This window comes from Mastomys coucha, unplaced genomic scaffold, assembly GCF_008632895.1.
Source record: "Mastomys coucha isolate ucsf_1 unplaced genomic scaffold, UCSF_Mcou_1 pScaffold16, whole genome shotgun sequence".
NCBI classification, from domain to species: Eukaryota; Metazoa; Chordata; class Mammalia; order Rodentia; family Muridae; genus Mastomys; species Mastomys coucha.
Window position 1 is genome coordinate 94052181 of NW_022196898.1, and position 7654 is coordinate 94059834.

At 43.1% G+C, this 7654-nt stretch overlaps 1 long non-coding RNA gene across 1 annotated transcript in view; it reads left to right on the forward strand.

Annotated features, from left to right (window-relative positions):
* Nucleotides 1–7324, forward strand: part of LOC116093927 — a 9493-nt gene extending 2169 nt beyond the window's left edge. Inside the window, exon 2 of the long non-coding RNA XR_004119894.1 lies at nucleotides 7170–7324. This is a non-coding gene — a long non-coding RNA (uncharacterized LOC116093927). The remainder of the gene's footprint in view (nucleotides 1–7169) is intronic.
* Nucleotides 7325–7654: the final 330 nt, after the last annotated feature.

Consider the following 7654-nt stretch of genomic DNA (forward strand, 5'->3'; position numbering starts at 1 on the left):
CCTGGGTTTTCTCTGTGTGGTGTGTGTGCCTCTGCATCTATGTTCCAGCCTTGTGTCCTGGGTTTTCTGTGTGGTGTGTGTGCCTCTGCATCTATGTTTCTTTGGCTCTTTTGTTGTTGGCTTGTGTGCTTGTTTTTTTGTCTTATTCTACTTTGTTTTTCATTTCATATTTTATTTATTTATTTATTTATTTTTGGTTTTTCAAGACAGGGTTTCTCTGTGTAGCCTTGGCTGTCCTGGAACTCACTTTGTAGACCAGGCTGGCCTCGAACTCAGAAATCTGCCTGCCTCTGCCTCCAAGTGCTGGGATTAAAGGCGTTCACCACCACTGCCCGGCTATTATTATTTTTTTTTAGATGTCTGTTGGTTTTCTAATGAGAGAGAAAAAGAAAGTGCATGGATTTGGGTGTGTGAGGAGGTGGGGAGAGTCTAGAAGGAGTTGGGAGAGGGGAACCAAGTATATTTTATGAAAAAAATCTATTTTTAATAATAAATATATATTTATCTTATGTTAATAAAATAAATGAATCATAAATGATAGATACATTGGTAGCCACCTGATGCATTAAGAGAGCAAAATGGCAGTGGGAAAGAATTCAATGGAAGAGTCTAAGATGAAATAGATATCATAGGGTCAAAGGAGGCCAATGACAGCTGGGAGATCAGAGGCCACCAAGACCTAGAATCCCAGGGTTGTCACTCCTGAGTTAGGTCTAGGGACAAAAAGTTACTTAACCTCTCCAGATCTCTTTGCCCTCAGCATTAAAGTGTAAGAAGTACCAGTTGTGTAACAATAGCTCTGAGTGGCAGTTCAGATTAAAATAGGCAGGAGACACTTAGAATAGTGCGTGGCCTATTCTAAGCACGGAGCTAATGTTACCTACTATTATTATCTACAGAAATTCCTTTTGTGGAAGTATCAAGAAATGAATTGGCGTGGAAGCCGTGCTGGGAGGCTGTGACTGTGTTCTAAGCTACAGCAGCATCTTAAACTGCACTGACAGACAGAAAGCGGCTAGGAGAGTCTTCAGAGAGAATAGGCCGGGCAGAGCAATCATCTGCATGTGGGGGAAGAACAGGAGGGAATCCAAGGCGGTTATCATTTTCTGGATTTAGAATATGCTTGGGGTTGCCGTTTCAGACACAGACACAGTCATTGGAATACTAAGTTTTGGAGGAAAATAGCCAGTTTTCCCTTGAAACCAAACAGGAGATTTCCTGGGTGTGAATGACCACATAACAGTTAGAAAGGCTACTTTGAATATTGTGGGTGATACAGAATTTTAAGAGCTGTTCATGGAGGAGAGGAGTTGGAAAGCCTGTGCAGAGACAAGAGGAGTAGGCAGGAGAAGCTGAGGTGTCCTGTGATGGTGGGAGGCAGGGACTGGTCAAGTGGCAGCAAGGGCTGCAGGGATGAAGTCCAGCAGAGCCAAGGAAGGAGCAGTGAGGTGGGGGGACAGGCTAGCAGCACAGTCACACAGAGGGTAAGTCATCGACAACACTAGGAGACCACTGAATGTATAGTTGGCCTGGGGGTTGTGTTGGAAGTTTCTTGGGGTGAATTTTTTCTTGTTGCTGGCTGGAAAAGGTTGGAGTTGCTAGAGCTAAGAATGCTGGGCATCTTCCATTGCCTGGAACTCCTGCGTGCCTCCATTGTTCCACAGCCTCACAGTTCACATAGGTGAAACCCATGTTGAATCATCCCAGCTTACACTTAAATATAAGTGTTTTTTACACGCTTTTAAGATACGTTGGCTTTTCCTGGAGTGTAGCAGCTTGAATGATGACATCATCCACGGAATTTGGGCTGCCAGTACAGTTCACCTTGAGGCTCCCCATTTTTCCCCAGGTGATTGTAGCATGTAGACACAAAGATCTACCTCACCAGCATTTATTTCTCCCTCCTAACAGTAATGACCTCCTAAGATGGTTAAATTTGATTGTCCACTGGACCAGATCTGGGATCGACTGAGGCATGCGTGGGCAGGTCTGTGAGGGAATATCAGGGAATGGTGAGATGAGGTGAGGAAGCCTTTCCCAGCGCTCAGCATCTTCTTCCTCTCTCCCTCCTGTCAGTCTCCACAGCATCTGCTGAGCGCTGCTCTGTGGATGTCTGAAGGAAGAAACAGCCAGGTTGCCATCATGGCTGGATTAGGGACTAGAGGACTAAGCAGAGGAAGGCTAGGGATGACCACGGAGGTGGAGACAGATGCTGTGTGGTTCGTAGGCAACGCAAGGACTTTGCTTTGACTCTGAAGTGGGCAGCTGTTGGAGAAATTTGAGCAGATGAGTAATATGGTGGAGCATATTTTTGAAGGATGATTTTTGGCTACTCTGTCAAGGATACATCATAGGGAACAAAGTGGGGACAGACTGATAATATCATTATAGTAATTCAGGCAAGTTGCAATACAGTTTTGAACCAAGTGGTAGCACTGAAAATGAGGGATTACTATTAAGGGTGTGCATTGCCTGTGCAGAGGATCTATGTTTGGTTCCTGGTACCCACAGTACTACTACAATTGGATCGCAGCCAATTATAATTCAGTTCTGGGGACTCTGCTGCCTCTGTCCTCCAAAGATGGCAGGCCTATGTCCCCTAACACATGACACATACATAATTTTTAAAAATAAATATTGGTGCTAGAGAGATACCTCAGCTGTTAAGAACACTTGTTGCTCTTCTCGAGGTTTAAGTCCCAGAATGTGTATGGTGCTTCACCACCATCTATAAGTCTAGTTTCTGGGGATCTGATGCCTTCTTCTAGCCTCCAAGGTCCCCAAGCATCCATATGGTATATAGACATACATATAGGCAAAGCACCTATATACACAAAAGAAATCTTAAAAATGACAGATTAGATATGAAAGAAAAACTCAGGAATTTCTAAGCACATAGAAAATTCAGAATGGAAGAAAAATGTAGACAAAGGATGTGAGGGCTTTGGGGGAAAGAGACTTTGGGAATGGCCCCCAAATCTTGGACTTCTTGTAAATATTGATGTGTTTGGATAATTGGAAATAATGAAGTATTCCAAGAGGAATTAAGAAATGCAGTGGCTTTGAGTTTTCGGGTGTGAGGAGTGAGGATTTGGCTTGGGTTCTGTAGATGGAAAGGAAGAATCAAGGCTAAGAATTGAGTAGAATCTCGGTCCATATAATAATGTTGAGAGCCTATGGAGGGAATCTTCTGAAGCATATTCACTCATGACCTCTGCCAGGAGGGAGGCAGACTTAATCAGAATGCATCCTTCCCACTCACCGTGCCTTCCGCTTACTGTGTCACCTAGAACCCCACCAAAGCCCTGATGATCTTTCAGTGGAACAGTTTTCAGGTCTGGAGAACTATACTACTGACATCTAGGGTATACAAGTGTACATGTACGTGTAAGTGTACAAGTGGGGAAACTAAGGTAAGACTCACAATAAAAAAAAAGAAAAGAAAGTATCATCCTGAGTGAGGTAACCCAACCATAAAAAAACACAAATGGTATTCACTCACTGACAAGTGGATATTAGCCCAAATGCTCGGAATACCCAAGATACAATTCATAGATCACATAAAGCTCAAGAAGAGGGAAGACCAAAGTGTGGGTTCATCACTCCTTCTTAGAAAGGGGAACAAAAAGAAAAAGAAAAAAGAAAAAGAGAACTCTCTTTAGCTAAAAGGTGGTCATAGAAAATTCAGTGGTCACCCTTCAGCATTTTGGTACAGACATTTTAAGGTGGCTGGGACAAACTGGGGATATGGGCTTGGGTTCTTAGAAACTTTGTGTTTGTTGAAGTTTTATAAGCCAAGTCTGAGACCTTGTAGAGATAGGGCACAGATGAGTTTGGCCAGAGTTTAGTAAAGGAGAAAATTGTTAGCTATTGCTGTGTAGCAAACCACCCCTAAATGGAGTAGCTTCCGATAAGACGATCTCCTACTGCGTGAATTGTTTTCGGGTCCCTCACAGGGGTGCTGAACTGGACTCTAGTCTCAGCAGAAGGCTCACCTTGGGGAGCATGTGCTTTCAATCCATCTCTCTGGTTGATGGCAGGTTTGCATCCTCTGTGGCCTTCGGTTTCTTGTTACTTGGGCTTACCTGGCTTATCAGAGCAAGCACCCAAGAAAAGCTGGAGTAAAACAAGACAGGAATTATAATCTTCCCCAGGCCAATTCCAGAAATGGACTTTACAGGCTCTTGGTTAGAGGCAAGATTGCATGGTGTAACCTTGATCTAAGGCATGCATACCAGGAGGTGGGGGCTGTTGAGAGGTTTTTAGAAGACTTTTCATCACACAAGTTTGTGGCAATCAAGTGTCATGTCTGATCCAAATAATACCCTTACATTAATAAAGAGATGCTACAAGATGCTTCTACCCCAGTCAATCAGTAGAGCATGGCAGCCTTCTTCCAGTCCATTAGCATCAAAGTTTTCTTTATATTATGCAAGCTTTCCCTTCCGTATTACAGATTACACTTAATGTTATGAATTAAATGTCACCTATTTAATTGTAGTTTTATGTATTAAACAGACTCAAAGTTGTTCCCAGCCCAGGATTTTGTACTTCCTGACTTTGTGATTTCCTGAATTCCTTGTTGTTATTTATCTGTCCACTGTCTTGGCTTTCCGGGTGGAGCCTTCAGAAGTCCACAGATGTTGTGATGAGATCTTGCTCATGGGAACACCAATCCCGTTGGTACTGTATAGGAGAAACAGATCACACGAGGCATTTTCTCCCCTTTCGCTGTTCATTAATCACAATTCTGCTCTCCTCTAGCACCTAATATTGATTAAAGTGCATCTCATTTCTTTGTTTATGAAGAATTTTCACCCTCTCTCGGACAATCCACAGAGACTTTTAAAACTCCTCACAGCCTAAGCGTTCCCATTAGACTTTCCTGGAATATGATCTCAGCCCTTTTCAAAATGAGAACTGACAACCACCTGCACTTCATTAAGCTCCCTTATTACATTTCACTTCATTTCCATTTGTTCTTCTGCGTCTTTAACAACAGCAAGCATTCCAGGTCCTTCTCATTGTGGGTGATGGGGGCCTTACCTCCTCTCTCTGATCTGTCTCGTTCTATGTCATTGTTTCCCATTCAAGATGGACAGGAGTTCATTTTTTTTCTCTTACATTTGGAGAGGGAAAAGAGAGAAGGAGATAAAAGAGGGAATGCGTGTGAGAGTGTGCACATACAGGTGATGGAACAGCCCGCTGGAGTCAGTTCTCGCCTCCCACGAAGTGGGTCTTGGTGATCGAACTTCGGTCATCCGGCTCTACAGCAAGCCCTTTGTGCACTGAGCACTATCATCAGGCCCTGTTGTTTGTTTGTAAATATCTTCTTTCCCATCCAGCCTGCTGCAGTTTTTACTCCTGTTCCTTGGTGCTTTTAGTACAATTTTCAGTGACCCTCTTATTTATTTTCTCTGCTTTTCCAGGTGTCTTTTATAGATTCTGTGTTGTTTTTCTCATTGCCCCCATCACTGAAGGAGTCAGATCTCCCTGATTTTCTCAAGCATAAAGTGAATGAACCCCATTACCCTGTCTGTCACTGGAGCTCTACACATGTTCTGCCTCCGATGCCGATGGCTCCTATTCATTGGTTTGTCGTGATTGATAGAGTGCCGGGATAACAAAAAATTGGCTGTGAACGAGGGAGCCTCAGGATGTCACTCTCCTAGTTATTACCAGCTTTTCCCCCACAGAGAATTAGGAGTGACTTGTAATAAGAACCAATTTTAAAATCTGTTTAACCCCAGAATGAAAATAAAACATTAACACTGGAAGAAAAGTAAAAATACACACATATGTGGTTATGGCACCGTGCAAAGTTATTAAAATTAACGAGTCAGTAAGTTCTTAAGCTTCCTGACAAAAATAAGAAACATGTAATTAGACATATGATTTTCTTCGACGCTAAAATAAAACCTACAAGTTATTCAGAGAAAAGTTTTTTAAAACACTTGGTTCTAGGAAAAAAAAATAACCAAATGGAGCGAGGTTTTTAATCACAGGATTAGTACACGGAACAGTGACATCCATTAAGCTTCTATTTATAGTAATACTTAATGAAAGCAGAAGACAGGGGAGACAAACATGGCCCAGAGAAAGCGCATTCCTGTTTCTGAGATGAGATGATTCAAACCTATTTGGAAGATTAAAATCTCTCATATGGCCACAGAATATGTCCTCCTTTGGAAATTGTCATTGTAGGTGTAATTAGTTAAGAGAAAAATCATTCGTGGTTGAGCTAACCCAGTAGTGCTGGTGTCCTCATTAAAAAGCAGAAGGAAACAGAAAGGAAGGCAGAGGATATGGAGGCAAAGAGAGAGAGACAGGGAAGGAGGTTGACGTTAAGCTACCGCAAACCAAGGCTTACTAGCAGCAGCAAGAACCTGTTAGAGGCAAGGAGAGACCCCTTGCTAGAAAAGTTAGAGGGAGCTTGACTTTGAAAATGCTGGTTTTAGATGGTGAATAATAGAGTATCCGTTGTGTTAAAGTACCCGAGTTATGATACTTTCAACACATCAGCTGCACTGGCTAGCTTTGTGTCAGTTTGACACAAGCTAGAGTCAGCAGAGAGGGAGGTGCCTCAGCTGAGGAAATGCCTCCATGAGATCTTGCTGTAGGCAAGACTGTAGGCCATTTTCTTAATTAGTTATCAATGGGGAAGGGTCCAGCCCATTGTGAATGCTATCAGTCCTGGACTGGTGGTCCTGGGTTCTTGAAGAAAGCATTCAGCTTGCAGCCAACCATTGGACTGAGCAGGAATCTCCAATGGAGGAGTTAGGGGAGGGACTGAAGGAGCTGAAGGGGTTTGCAACCCCAGAGGAAGAACAATATCAACCAACCAGACCCCCCAGAGCTTCCAGGGACTAAACCACCAGCCAAAGAGTATACATGAAGGGACCCATGGCTCCAGCTGCATATGTAGCAGAGGATGGCCTTATCTGGCATCAATGGGAGGGGAGGCCCTTGGTCCTGTAAAGACTTGATGCCCCAGCGTAGGGGAATGCTAGGGTGGTGGGGTGGGAGTGGATGGGGGGGCGGAGCACCCTCATGAAGATGGGATGGGAGGGTGGGATGGAGGAGTTTTGGAGAGGAAACTAGAAGGGGGATAACGCTTGAAATGTAAATAAACAAAATAACCAATAATTTTTTTTTTTTTTTTTTTAAAGAAAGTGTTCAGAGCATGCCAATAAGCATCCCTCCATGGCCTCTGCATTGAATCCTGGCTCAAGGTTCCTGTGCTGTTTGAGTTCCTGTCCTGACTTCCTTCAACAGATGAACAGTACAGTGGAAATGTAAGCCAAATAAACACTTTCCTCCCCAAGTTTCCTTGATCATGGTGTTCCTTCACAGCAATGGTAAACTAAGACGGCAGGCTTTAGGGACTAGTGCAGATGGTTACAGTTTGTTCAACCATCTTTCTTAAGTGTTAGTTCTTCCAAGGTATGTTATGTATTGCATGACAGAGAGTTTCATATGGTAAAATTGGGTTTTGGGTGCTGAATAGAAAATGGATCCATATGTTTCCAATGAAAAGGAACTTGTGCAGTTGACGTCCCTGTGAACACTACAATACCTAGGTTCTCACTTAGAATTTTGGTCATCACACCACATGTGGAGAAAGTCAGAAAGATATGTGAAAATAAATCCAGTG